General features: G+C 34.6%; 1 pseudogene; it reads left to right on the forward strand.

Annotated features, from left to right (window-relative positions):
• The first annotated feature begins 261 nt into the window (after window positions 1-261).
• The window catches only part of LOC128590270 (F-box only protein 7-like), a 50,826-nt pseudogene continuing 35,207 nt past the window's right edge, over window positions 262-15,880 (forward strand).

The raw sequence follows: 15,880 nt of genomic DNA on the forward strand, positions 1-15,880 counted from the left end.
TTTTCAGTTTTGAACCAGTGACACTCCACCTCATGTTTTGATTTATTAACCATTCACCCAAAAATTCCTCCTATCCTCACCTGACTCCTATCCTATCCTCAGACTGAAAAAGCCAAAGAGTTCGTGTGGATACCTCTCCCTGCTCCATGCTCCTCCCTCTCACATTCTCTTTTCAGGCAGCCCACATATCCCTCCTCCTAAAAGAAGCAGTTAAAGAGACACCACGCCCATCACCCTGCATCCTTATAATAAACCGAAAAGATGGGCATGACAGAATCAAGTGTACCCACCCAAATAGACCTGCCCTGCCCAGGTGAGATTGACTTGCCCAGGTAGAACTAACCCACCCAGAAAGAACTGAGCATATGTCCCTTCCAGGAAGTGGTGGACAAACCAATCCTTCTCTCCCTAGCCCTCTAAATCCCCTGTCCACCATTACCCACGTGTGGATGTTTTTCCCAGATGGAGATCTCTCCCCAACTGTACCCAGATGGAATAAAGCCATTTTAATTGCACAAACTGAGCCTTGGTTTTCCTTTCATCTTGTGCCTCGGAATAATCTTTCATCTGTGGCTCCATAACCTTTCAGTATGAATCCTTGATATGATGTGATAAAAATAGCACTTTATGTCTTTGGTCTCCTCTCCATAACCACAAAACTCACACTAATCACAAGAAAAACAGCTGAAAAACTCCAATAGATGAACATTCTACAAAATACTTGATCAGTACTCCTCAAAACTGCCAAGCCCATTAAAAATACAAAGGTCTTAGAAACTACCATGGTGTAGAGGAACCTAAGAAAAAATGATGTCTAAGTGTACTGTAGTATGCTAGATGGGATTTCGTAATTAAAAAAAAAAGCATTAGGTAAAAACTAAGAAATCTGAATAAATAATGATCTTTAATTAGTAAAACTAGAAAATTAATGCGTTAGTTGTGGTAGAAGTGCCATACAAATGTAATATATTAAGAGGGGAACTTCATGGTAAGGTATAATAGGAGAACTTCTTGTACAGTCTTTACAAATATTTTGTAAATCAAAATTCTTTTAAAATGATATGTTTATTATTAAAAAGTCAAAATAAAAAGTGAATATATGGATTATTTTATATCAGACCATATTTAATCAAGAATGACTGACTCTCATTGTTTTTTCTCATTTTGCAAGAGTATGGAGAAAGAAAATTAAAAATGAATGTGTGAAGTCAAAAACAAATTGTCTGGCACAAAAACATGTGTTCCACAATGATAATTTCTTCACTCCATGCAGACATCTTTAAGAAAACATGTTAGGTTTATTATTATATTAACAAAGATGGTGGCAATTTATGGTAGAGCATTAAAAAATTCACTGAGAAAAATTAATTTTATTCAAACCTTCAGCTCCACTATACATATTTATTATAAAAATCTGTATTAAACATATATACTCACTAGTAGGAGGGAGCAATAAAATTCTCCATGGAAAGAACACATTTTTAATGAAGGTAATCAATATTCTTGGAACATCCTCAAAAGAAAAGACTAAACAGGAAAAGAAATCAAATAACCTACCGCTGGCAGTATGTGATGCTACATACTTAAAGTGTCATATGTTGAATCTGGCAGTCTCTATGTCATTTGCCAGATAAATCTCTTTACCAGACTTCTCAGGTCAGCTACAATGCACAGCAGACAGATTTAAGCCAGACTGCTTCAGTGGTGGAAACACTGTTGGTGGTCACAGACACCAATGAGCCAGGTATAGGAAATTCTGAACTAGGCAGTCTCCAATTTAATTCTCCCCTACACTACCTTTATCCCCACTATTCCTCACCATGCTTCCCTTTAATTCCATATCCAACATTTTGGAGATTTCAGGTTGATGATGCTGTATTTATCCACTCATAAATTAAAAAATAAACAGATTATTTTTGCATGTCTAAACTGGAAGTGTTTTTACCTTTCAGGCACATGGCCATGAATTCAAATAATTTGCTTTGGGAAAATCTAAACATATTTTATCTGCTTGCATCCTAGTCAATGCGAAGCACCACAGACAGCTGGAGTTAGTGTCTACAGCGAAAGCTGTGAAAAAAGAGCTATGGTTCTTGTTAAAGGAAATTATTTTCACGTGTGTTCCATGTGTCTCATCCCTACAAGCCATCAGATGGTTGAAATGATGTATGAATGGTGGAGCTTGTACATAAATAACTGTACATACATGTGTGAAGATCTTAAGTGTATATGAGCAATAAATAAATTCTTAAACACCTTTAGGAAGACACAAAAGAAATTATTAGGTGAAACATAAGTAGATGTCTCTACATTTTATCTTTAGTCCTGGTTTTGTATCAGAAAAGTTTAATGATAAAATTTACTTTTAAATTTTACTTTCAAGGGCGGCGCCTGTGGCTTGAGGAGTAGGGCGCTGGTCCCATATGCCAGAGGTGGCGGGTTCAAACCCAGCCCCGGCCAAAAAAAAAAAAAATTTAAATTTTACTTTCAAAGCCAATAAAAGATTTCTATGTAATCCAACATGACTTATTCGAAGCCAGTCAATTTTAAATTTTTTTTTTTTTTTTTTTTTTGGAGACTGAGTCTCACTTTATTGCCCCAGGTAGAGTGCCTTAGAGTGATAGCTCACAGCAACCTCAAACTCTTGGGCTCAAATGATCCTCTTCCTTGAGCTTCCCTAGTAGCTGGGACTACAGGTGCCCCGCTACTTTTTAGAGAAGGGGTCTCGCACTTGCTTAAGCTGGTCTCAAACTCTTGAGCTCAAGCAATCCACCAGCCTCAACATAATTTTAAAAGTTTAATGAACTTTTTAAAATTTTTTATATAATGTAATATTTTCTCTTTTCTTTTTAGTTGGCATATAATATACATATTTATGTAACATAAACTTGCATTTCAATAGATGTACAAAACATGAAATAGAGCAATATTGAGTGTTCTCAGTTCTGTGCTAATATGTAAATCTATACTTAAATGGATATCTGATCAAATTTATTTCACTTGCTATTGGCATACATGTAGACAACTCATATAATCATATCTTAAATTAATAATATACTTTCCATTATATAAGACACAATGGCAACCACAAACTCATTTATTTTTATATGAAATCCTGTAAAATAAATGAAAATAGTCAATGTTACTTGCATTTTATAGATTATAATTGCCTATGCTTCTATAATTGTTATTATGCTCCAAAAACCATTTTACCAATTTCAAAAATATTAAATGTTTTACCAAATAATTCCATAAGGTAGTATGTGATTACCTTGGTGTTATACATGAGAAAATTGAGGCAAGGAGAATTTAAATATTTCATACAAGGTTATCCACACAGCAAATACAAGATATGATATTCAGACAAAGGATGTGTATGGCTGTAGAGTTAAAGCCTGAATGATTATATTGTATTTATAGGACTAATTTTATTTTTTGAGAGCATTTTTTTTTATTGTTAAATCATAGCTGTGTACATTAGTGCAAGCAAGGGGTACAATGTGCTTGTTTCATATACAATCTGAAATATTCTCATCAAACTGTTCAACGTAGCCTTCATGGCATTTTCTTAGTTACTGTATGTAGGCATTTGTATTCTGCATTTAGTAAGTTTCGCCTGTTCCCATTCTAAGATGCACCCTACATGTGGCCCTACCCATTACCTTCCCTCCACCAAAACCTCCCGCCTCCCTTCCCCTTCCTTGGCCCTTTCCCCATAGTCTTGTGCTATAGTTAGGTTATAGCCTTCATGTGAAAGCTATAATTTAGCTTCATAGCAGAGCTGAGTACATAGGATACCTTTTCTTCCATTCCTGAGATACTTTGCTAAGAAGAATATATTCCACCTCCATCCATGTAAACATGAAAGAGGTAAAGTCTCCATCTTTCTTTAAGGCTGCATAATATTCCATGGTATACAGGTACCACAACTTGCTAGTCCATTCGTGGGTCAATGGACACTTGGGCTTCTTCCATGACTTAGCGATTATGAATTGGGCTGCAATAAACATTCTGGTACAGATGTCTTTGTTACATTGTGACTTTTGGTCGTTTGGGTATAAACCTAGTAAAGGAATTATAGGATCGAATGGCAGGTCTATTTTTAGGTCTCTAAGTATTCTCCAAACATCCTTCCAGAAGGAACATATTAGTGTGCATTCCCACCAGCAGTGTAGAAGTATGCCCTTTTCTCCACATCCACGCCAACATCTCTGGCTTTGGGATTTTGTTATGTGGGCTACTCTTACTGGGGTTAGGTGGTATCTCAAAGTAGTTTTGATTTGCATTTCTCTGATGATTAAGGATGATGAGCTTTTTTTCATATGTTTGTAGATTGTGCATCTGTCTTCTTTAGAGAAGTTTCTCTTCAAGTCCCTTTCCCACCCTGAGATGGGATCACATGTTCTTTTCTTGCTAATACGTTTGAGTTTTCTGTGGATTCTGGTTATTAGACCTTTATCGGAGGTATAACCTGCACATATTTTCTCCCATTCTGAGGGCTGTCTGCTTGCTTTACTTACTATGTTCTTTGTGGTGCAGAAGCTTTTTAGTTTGATCAGTCCCAGTAGTGTATTTTTGACACTGCTTCAATTGCCTGGGGAGTCCTCCTCATAAAATATTCACCCAGGCCGATTCCTTCAAGAGTTTCCCTGCACTTTCTTCAAGTATTTTTATAGTTTCATGTCTTAAGTTTAAATCTTTTATCCAGTGAGAGTCTATCTTAGTTAATGGTCAAAGGTGTGGGTCCAGTTTCAATCTTCTACAGGTTGCCAGCCAGTTTTCCCAGCACCATTTGTTAAATAGGGAATCTTTTCCCCAATGAATGTTTTTAATTGGCTTGTCCCTTCTATACCAATTTTCTTAAGTGTTCTGATCATGAAGTGATGCTGGATATTATCAAAAGCTTTTTCTGCATCAATTGAAAGAAGCATATGGTCCTTATTTTTTAGTTTGTTTATGTGTTGAATTATATTTATAGATTTAGGGATATTGAACCAGCCTTGAGACCCTGGGATAAATCCCACTTGGTCATGGTGTATAATTTTTTTTATTTGTTGTTGGATTCTGTTTGTTAGGATCTTATTGAGTATTTTAGCATCAATATTCATTAGTGATATTGGTCTATAATTTTCTTGTCTTGTTGGGTCTTTCCCTGGTTTGGGAATCAAGGTGATGTTTGCTTCATAGAATGTGTTGGGTAATATTCCTTCTTTTACTATATTTTGAAAGAGGTTTAGTAGTATAGGTACTTCTTTAAATTTTTGGTAGAATTTAGTTCTTCTTTAGTTCTTTAGTTCTTCTTTAAATTTTTGGTAGAATTCTGACGTAAAGCCATCTGGTCCTGGGCTTTTCTTTTTAGGGAGATTTTGTATAGTTGATGCTATTTCAGAACTTGATATAGGCCTGTTCAACATTTCCACTTCATTCTGGCTAAGTCTTGGTAGGTGGCGTACTTCCAGGTATTGGTCTATTTCTTTCAGATTTTCGTATTTCTGAGAGTAGAGTTTCTTGTAGTATTCGTTAAGGATTTTTTGAATTTCTGAGGGGTCTGTTGTTATTTCATCATTACCATTTCTGATTGATGAAATTAGATATTTTACTCTTTTTTCCTGGTTAAGTTGGCCAAAGGTTTATTGATCTTTTCAAAAAACCAACTTTTGGATTTATTGATCTGTCATATAATTCTTTTGTTTTCAATTTCATTTAGCTCTGCTCTGATTTTGGTTATTTCTTTTCTTCTGCTGGGTATGGGGTTGGAGTGTTCTTCCTTCTCCAGTTGCTTGAGATGTCCCATTAAGTTATTAACATCCTCTCTTTCCATTTTCTTGAGGAAGGCTTGCAGTGCTATAAATTTCCCTCTTAGGACTGCCTTTGCAGTATCCCAGAGGTTCTGTATAGGACTAAATTTTAAAAAATGACTAATAGTAAAACCACCACACACTACATGAAGCACTGAATACATTTCTTAAACTCATTGAGCCAATTACTGAGGTGTTTGGGATTTTATGCAATTCAAAGATTAAATGTGCATTTTTTTTATTTCAGGGAAACTGGTTTCGAATCTAAGTCCTAGCATTTGGTAACTGTGTAAATTTTCAGAAGTTACTTAATCTCAATGAACCTTATCCCTTAGCTTCAAAGTAAGTATGATGGTACCTATATCATTAATTATTTCTGTACTTAAATGTGTTAACATACATAAAACACTTGGCACATAATAAAGGCTTGATGAGTGCTAGTTAAGTACACTATTCTGCATTGGAAATATATTTTTTAAAATTTTATTTGAGAATTTAAATATTTCATGGCAAGTCCTAATTTAATTTTAGCTTTTAACAAATAACAGGCTCTGTCAATGTATGTAAAAGGTTCAATGTTGAACAAGTTCATGAACTTGATTTTGTGAGATGTAATCACATGTATACTGTCACAGTGTGTTCACCTTTAATAATTCAATATATCTCTTATTTGTATAAAAACACATATTAAAAAACACATTTATTTTTCCTAAAATACCATTGCTTTACCTCTTAAAGATATAAATGATCTAATTATTTTTTGACGAACTCATGTAAAAGTAATGGAAATTAAAAACATAATCACAAAAATATAAAAGCTTACTATTGCACTTAAAAAGTTTGAAGACATTTATCTTCCACTACATTTTTTCAAGGTGAATTGAATGTGGAAAGTTCAAATGGTAGACACAAATTTGAGATATAATTAATTTGACACTACTTTTCTGACTGACATTAGATTTGCCTTTTCAATTGTGCATCATTTTATATATTTATATGTACATATATACATATATATGTGTGTGCCTGTGTTTGTGTGTATATATATATATATATATATATATATTTTTTTTTTTTTTTTTTAGATGGGGGTCTTGCTATGTTGCTGGGGCTAGTTTTAAGCTCCTGACTTCAAGTGATCTCTCCTCAGCTTCCCAAGAAACTGAGGCTATAGGTGTGTGCTACCATTCCTGGTTCATCTACATATTTTAACATCTTGAAAACATTGTGATGGCAAAAAAGAAAATCGAAGGACCATTACTCAGAAGGTACAAAAACACTTTTGTGTTTCTTTTTACCAAGAACATTTCTTTTCCCCCTTCACTATTCAAAAATCAAATAAGATGTGTTAAAACAAAAAATTTTAATTTTACTGCATGGATTTTATAATTTTCTACCTACTTCTTTGAGTTATTTTATATGACTATTTCCTTTCTTGAACAATCAAGAAAGTTGTGATGTTCAGCCCAATTTTTAAGTCTAACCTTTATGTGGTCTGTTATTTGTCTAGCATATCTTTGTATTTATCTGTAATGAAAATAAAAGTATAAACATCTTTGTATTTATCTGTAATGAAAATAAAATATAACTCAAGGCTTTACAATATATTTTGGAACTTAATAGCAATGTACATTAAACATTCATCAACACATCAAGGTGATATGCGTATATTTTCCTTCAATGAAATGGTTCAAAGAAGAATAACAATATAGTTAGTGATAATATAATAATAACTAGTCTTTATTGCTTATTCTATGCCATTTTCCTAATATGTTCTATCTCAACTAATACTTGCAACCACTGTAAGAGAATAAATGTTATTACCACCCTCAGAAAAGGTAAATAGCTTGCCCATGATTACATGGATATTAAATGGTACATTGGGGACTGGAAGTCAGGCAGACGGGTTCCAGAGTCAACATGTAAAGTTCCAATGGTAATGCTGCAGCTGCCTATTAACCATATGGGAGTAGTAAGAGGATGCAAAAGGTTAGCCTTTGTAAGGAAGGAAGGAAAGGGAGGAAAAAATATAACAAAAAGGAGGAGAAAGGAAGAAGAGTTTGAAAATTATAAAAATACGAAATCGTGTTAAGATAGAACAATAGGACAGAACCCAGTAAAATAGATAAAGGTAGTTTTATTTCATGAAACTTTAGGAGATTTTGTGGAAATAAATCATTTAATAAAATAGGTACCTAAGTGGGAGTCATCTACAAGGTAATTAAGTATATCCAAAAGGAACTAAACCAGAATTAGGAAACAACATGTAGGAGACAATTTCTGCAATGAATGTGGGATGCAATTTAGAGCTGAACTTGCATAATGGCAGTGGGAATACAGATGGGAAGGGAGCAAAAGATCTTTAGAATACAGTCAGCAATTCTTTATAAACATCTGTTTATGACATAGCTTGGGCAACCACCTTTACCTCAATTAAAAATCTAATGATCTGCTCTCCGTTTCTACTTTATTTCTCCTACAGCATCTTTATTTCAGTCAATGGAGTCATTTAGCAAGTCTTTTCATTTGATCCTACATACAATCAGCTAGAGTCATGTCTTTTTTAAATTATCATTTAAAATAATCTTTCCATGATCACAGATTTTTCTTGTTGAGCCCTTCAACACATTCAAAGAAGGAAAACTACAATAATAATCTTGTACTGGATTTTGCTTCCCTTTCTTAATTCATACTCTGCTTTTGAATTATTTCTAAATGTCTCCTCATAACTATTACATTTACCATTTAACTGTTCTGTTTAATTGTGCATAACATTTCATTCATATATTGTGATATGGCATCCATAGAAATTCATCAATAATAATATTCACTTCCTATATTTAAAACTGCAATATTGTTAGTGAATCAATGGTTTTTCATGTGAGACACACTGGATTGAGTCAGAAAGCCAGATTTACTTTAATTAGTGCACATTAAGCTATATACTATAGGAGATGCATGAATGATAAGAAAATTTATCCTTCAAAAACTTAAAACCTAGAATATTTTATGTCATTATATAATGGGCATATATAATATATGGAAAGATAAGTATCTATCTTAATGCATGATATTATACACATATACATTTATTATAATGCATTATACATTTATTAATGTATAATAAATGAAAGCACAAAATCAGTAGTTTAATACTTCAAGGTTAAGAAAATAACATTTAGGAAACAGAAATCTTTATGGAGAAAAGAATAAGTAAGATTTAAACAAGAATTCAAGAGCAAGTTGAGGAAAGACGTAGTAAAATTTCAGGCTCACATTCAGAATGTTTGGTCGCTGTGTAGGAAGGGCAGGGAGGAAAGATGTAAATGACCATAAAAGCGAGCACTTTAGTAAACACACTCTATGTCCAAGACATCTTGTAAAGCATTCTACTTAAAAAGTCTCAGCAACTTGTTTGCATCCTGATGATGTAGTCACTATTGTTATTTATAATTTGCAACTAGGGAAACCAGGACTAGACAAGTAACAGGAAGTGCTAAATTACTGGAGCAGGCTCTGCCAGTGATTCACCATATCATTTTGGCTTACTTGGAGGTAGTCCAGACAATTCATATACTCATGAAAATCTTCCTGGATCTCTGTGTATTGGGATGCTCTCTGGCTACAAGCTATGCTTGGCTCACTCTGGAGCGATGTTCAATCAACTAGGAACAAGCACTGGCATAGTTCTGAAACATGTTCCACACAGCCTCCCAGAAGTTCTCCTGTGGGATTAAGCTCCAATTAACTACAAGCATAACTCACCCATTAACATGCCCCTGACATTCCTCTGTATTCCACGCTCCCACTTCCTTCCAACGCTTCCTGGATTTACCTTCCAAATGAATGTCCTCAGTTACTGATTTCAGGTTCTGCTTTCAGTTAATCCAACCTTAGTCATGTGGCTTCTGGCATGTACCTAGGGAATCACATGCTGAAAATAGAATTCTGGAGCTGGACTTATCAGTCATATGTCAATGATCTTCATTATGTTGTTGATAAGTAGTATTGTGATACTTTGGATATCCTGGAGTACCAAAATAAGGTTTAGATTGTCACATATGATGGCCATTGAAATGATACACAAAGAAAAAGGGAAGCAATGACTTAGGCAAGATCACAATTTCTTGAAAGTTATTAAGGGAAAGCAATTGTGGGGACTATGGAATTTTTTGGCTTGTGTTAAGTCACAAAGAAGCTATTAAGGAAGAGAAAGAAAAACTCAGGTTAACTAACCTCTATTCAGGATGCGCTGTGAAAACCAGAGTGTTCACATGGCAGCAGTTCTATCTCATATTCAGAGGACAGACTGTGTTGAAAGTCCAGGACAAGATTGATCCTTTATGGTGGATGATTTACAAGGAAAAATTAATTCACAGCCTCAGCAAAGTCTTATGTTAAAGGTGGAGACCATATAGGAATAGGGAGCCTGAGAGTCGGGATGATGTCATCTGAATGGATGTCCTTGAACAAGTTCATTACCCTTGTCCCTTGCTAGTGAAAAACAGTTTTCCTCTTCCAGGAGATTATGCAAAAGACTCATTTGAGGCCGACTTATGACAATACTGATGTTTATCCTCATTGACACCTCCCACTTCCTTCCTCATTTCTTCTAGATTCAGATCTTAGGATGAGTTGAGAAAGGAAGTGTTATGCTGCTTGGGAGAAGAAATTACTCAGAGTACATATTACAGTCTTGCTAATATGTACTTACAGGAACTGGGAGGGAATACACAGAGACGAAATGTTAGAGTGCTGTCAGTTAAGGGACATAACTTAAGGTCAGATAGGAGAGCTATTGGCATGGTAACAATCTCCAGTAATTCAGTATTTTATGCCATGCTGAGGATGACTGCATTTAGTTCTACTACACTCAAGGAAATACTTTTACTTCGTAGTAAAATTAGCAATGGTGTAATGCCATGGCAAAATATTGAAGGATATAGAAACATACAAAAATGGGCATTGTAGAATGGGTTAATTATGTAGGGCTCTTAGATAACCACCATGTTTATGTTTCCTAAGAGAGCACAGAAGACTCTCTGTTCCCTAAAATGGTGAGAAAGGAGGCACTGTGATCATTAAGAAGCTCAGTGGTAGCTGTTTACTGCAGGCCAAAATTAATCGTAGGAAACATTTTTATCAACCTGGGATTTAAACTGTCAATAGGAATGCTATGATTTTGAAAACTTAGAAGGTACATAGTAGCATTCAATCACGAGAGGGAAGCTTTTATGATTATCATAATGGACAGCAAGGCATAATGGAGATCAGGAAACTTTGATCTTCTAGGATCTTTGGATGCTCACGCTATTCATAAAGCTAGATATAAGAGCCAATAATGTTAATGCTTGACTTACTTAACCAAGATTAATATGTGGAAAGCAGAAGAGTAAAATCAGCCATGGCAGTGAAAAATCAGTATCCCTCACCCACATATCTAAGTCTGTGCTCAGATGAAGAGGTTATAGACTAAAGGGAAGTGAGGGCCACTTGAGGAAGTACTTTGCAATGCTACAGGAGGAATACGAAATACGTATTATTCCAATCTGTTCTCAAAAGGGCAATTGACATTTACCTGAGGAACTGTACCCTGGGGTAAAAGGTTTATATAAAATGCTCTTTATTATCAAGGGCTCTGGGACACACGATCCTGACACCAAAATATCATCATGTTTTCTTTGTTAGAGTATGGTTAGCCACCAGTCAGGGGATAAATGGAGTTCTGAGCCATGTTGATCTGGCAGTGAAATCAGTGGGTCCAGTAGACCCCAAGCCCACACTGTGTTTAATTTCTATAGTTGCTGAGTGAATGATTATATTGACATGACTGGTTAGACAGAACTCTGATTGTTTCCATGATATGCAAAAGCTACAATGACTGAAAATCTAAGTAATGATAACAGAAACTTCCCCTCAACACACACATACACACAGAGTTTTTAAGCCATGAGTATTATTTTCTCAAATGCAGTGGTGAAGAATGATGTCACTCTCAAAGATGCAAAGATGGGCATTGTAGAATGGATTAATTATCTGTCTCTCTCCTATTCTCTTTGCATTCATCATGGTAATCCCTTCAGTACATAGATGAAAAATGGTATATAATGTAATATCATGATAATACTACTACGGTGCTGAATTGTTTTAATCAGCTTTTCACTGGTTCTTGATCTGATAAATGCATTATTTTAAATTGGTAAAGAAAGTCAGAAGTAGCTCATATTTCCTGATACATAGTTTTGTAAATTCACTGTGTTGCCCCAGAATATGTTAATGTTTTTGCTCTTTTTTCATGATGCAGTTTCCAATGTATTTTCTTTTTAGCCTTTTACCACATCAATAAGCATCTTTCTTATCTAATATTTTTAAAAAGTTTTCCTTCTCTTCATTTATGAATTTCCTTATCCTGGTCCTCAGAAATTTTGTCTTGATTTATCTTACTAAATTCATTAAAGCTGATATTATGGGCAGCGCCTGTGGCTCAGTGAGTAGGGCGCCAGTCCCATATGCCCGGAGGTGGCGGGTTCAAACCCAGCCCTGGCAAAAAAAAAAAAAAAAAAAAAAGCTGATATTATTTTGGTATTTTTACTTAGTTCTGCTAATACACATAGAAACATACCAGTTACTAATTAAAAACTTAGAATATTACAACCTTTTTTTATATCTTAGCACTGTGATTCAATTCTGACTTTCCCTGTTTACACATAAAATTATTTTTCTATCGTAATCTGTTACATAGATTAATAATTTGATTTTATCTCTTTTCCTTGGATTGACCCCCTAAAGCCAGTGTGTGTTTCCATCTCTCTTCATTCTCCTACATTATCTGTTTAGAATCATATCCAGGCCTGAATCACTCATCCTATTTTTCACTCTTCTTCTTCTTTTTTTTTTTTATTAAGTCATATGTACATAGATCAGGAATACATTTATGCCTTTGCAGGATTCAATGTGTTGATTATTTGTACAAATTGGAGTGCTTACATCCTACTAATTAACATAGCTTTCACCTCATTTACTTAATCACAGTGTTAAGACATCACTCTTCATTTCTGAGACTCTGTATCACCTCTGCTCCACACTGCTGGATCCTTGCTAATTAAAGTGTTGGCGGTGGACCTGAAACATGGTTATTATCTGGTAGTTTGTTAGCAACGCAGAATCTCAAGCCCCATGCTAAACTTATTGAATCAGAATCCACATTTTAAACAATATTCTCAGTTGATGTCTACACATTAATATATAAGAAGCACTGACCTAGGCTATCAAATAATGAGTAACATGTCCATAATCAGCAGCTAAAGCTACTTTTCTGATCATGAAAATTTTTGTCCTATGATAGTTAACTAAATGTTGACCAATTCTAAGGGTTTTATTGCCCAGAAACTATAATCAGTTCAAAGAACTGTCTCCTTAACAGCCTGCTAATGGTAGAGCTCCCTAGGATTTCATTAAGAAGGTGGTCATATAGGCCAATGACTTTCTCAGAAGTCTTCACCAAGGCAATTATCCTAGAATTGAGTCATCTAACTATGGGTTGATCTTTGGCCAAAATATATTTATAGTTTCTGATTCATTTTGTTTAATCTTAAGGCTAAGAAGATAAAGGATACATTCTCTTCTGCACAGAGAAAGCTCGTATTTTATATTTTTAGTGAGTTTTTTGCTTTCTCTATGTTAAAGAGAATGCACTCTTTATCTTTTTAGCTTTTAACATTTCTTTTTAGCTTTTAACATTTCTCCATGAAAATGATGCTTCTGGATATTATATTATTTTTTCACTCATTCTGTATATTCACAAGTAGATTATATGCTACATAAGGAGAAGAAATTGGTTTAATTCTCTACTATACTTTAGTTTCTAAACTACGTGTGGCATGTTATTTGTACTTAATACCTAAGTGTCAGATTTAAGTATCTGTATCATTCATCCCACACAATTTAGAAATAAGGAAACAAGAAGTTAACAGCCTCCTCTTCATGAATACTTCCCAGTGTGAATGCCATTATGGATCAAGATAATTCTCATTCCAAGAATTTTGTGTGGCTTAATCTAGGCTTAAAAGCTATGCTTTGGAGTAGTCTCAGGTAGGTGTAATTGTTAGAATGGTGAAGCCATATCTTGGTACCATTCTTCAAAGTATTTGCTGTGCTTTCCCTCACTTACACTTAACTGAATTTCTTCACTTAATGTCTCAATACCCTCCATTCTCCCACTTCCTTAGAGAAACATAAGCCACAAAGAAACTAACACAAATAAAATGGCAGTTAAAATATGTGACTATTTATTTTTATATTTACTACTTCCTACTCTAGCCTCAGAAACAGGAAGACTACTGAAGGTACTGAAGGCAGAGTGATAAAGAAGTGGTACGATCCACACATGTATGTTGGCTGGTGCGGATTATTCATTTTAGTGTAGTAAGGAGGATGACAGGTACTGATTTAGATTCCTTGTGACTCCCAGGTAATTGTCTAATTTAAAAATGACTCCACATGTTTCTTTTGGTCAGTTTTCCTAAAGCATGACTATTTTCATGAGGGATTTTCCCCCTATAATTTTAATCTCTGGACTTGTCCATGTTTGATTTCCTGAAGTTTATCATCATTTGCGTTGAGTGTGCAAATGGTCAGTCATCTCTTTGGATTCTTGTTTTTATGCTTTCAAAACTTAAATCAACACCTGCATGACTGTCCTCACATTTATTCCAGTTAAAATGTTCCTGTAGAATCAAATTAATTATAACTAATATTTGTTATGATGTACCTTATTTTGCACTTACATGCAAACGTATAAACTTAATTGACCAGAACTTGGCTGGATATATATTGCTGTTTCTTAAGCCAAGAAAAATAGCTTTGACATGTTAAACAATATTATCAATGAACAGATTTCATTTATAATGTACTCCTTAAGATAGTCAATTATAAAGGTTAGATTTTCTCCCCATTTTTCTTTTATTTATTTACTTATTTTATATTTTATTCTATTTTATTTCATTTATTTATTTTGTGACAGAGTCTCACTATGTCGCTCTGGGTAGAGTACTGTGGAGTCATAGCTCACAGCAACCTCAAACTCTTGGGCTTCAGCGGTTCTCTTCCCTCAGCCTCCCAAGTAGCTGGGCCTATAGAAGCCCACCACAATGCCCAGCTATTTTTTTGTTGCAGTTGTCATTGTTGTTTAGCTGGCCCAGGCTGGGTTCAAATCCGCCAGCTTTGGTGTATGTGGCTGGCGCAGTAATCACTGTGCTATGGGCACTGAGCCAGATTTCCTCATTTTTAAGACACTCTGATAAATCCAGATTTATCCACATTTATTTTTTTTTTATTTTTATTTATTTTTTATATATTTTATTTTATTTTATTTATTTATTTTTTCATGTTTCTTTTTTTTTTCTTTTTTCTTTTTTTTTTTTATTAAATCAGAACTGTATACATTGATATGATCATGGGGCATCATACACTCGCTTCATAGACCATTTGACACATTTTTATCACAGTGGTTAACATAGCCTTTCTGGTGTTATCTCAGTTACTGTGCCAAAACCTTTACATTCTACATCTACCAAGTTTCGCAAATACCCCTGTAAGATGCACCACAGGTGTGATCCCACCGATCCCCCTCCCTCTACCCACCTCCCCTTTCCCACTTCCCCCTATTGTTAAGTTGTAACTGGGTTATAGGATTTATCCACATTTAAAAGTTAACTCAGTAGTTAAGAATTGCTCATAGTACTGTCAGAACAGACAATGGTTCTAATTTCACCTTCGCTCACATTCACTTCTTCAATACTCTCTCTTATATTGTCTCACATCCCAAAATAATTTAATACAAGTAACATGCCTTTCAAACATGTGAAATGTTGATTTATCAAAGACAGTAAACTTCTTTCTTGCTATCAGTTTGAATACTTAATTCACCTACTTACCACTTTAATACCTGTGAACACAACTGAAAACAGAAAATTCACCTTTTGTTTAGAAAAGACTTGTAAAGTCTTGGCTTTCTATTAAAACCAGTATAATACATGACTTGTGATAGAGAGTAAACAAAGTCACCAAGAAAAAACTCTTTC

The sequence above is a fragment of the Nycticebus coucang genome, chromosome 1, assembly GCF_027406575.1.
Source record: "Nycticebus coucang isolate mNycCou1 chromosome 1, mNycCou1.pri, whole genome shotgun sequence".
Classification (NCBI taxonomy): Eukaryota; Metazoa; Chordata; class Mammalia; order Primates; family Lorisidae; genus Nycticebus; species Nycticebus coucang.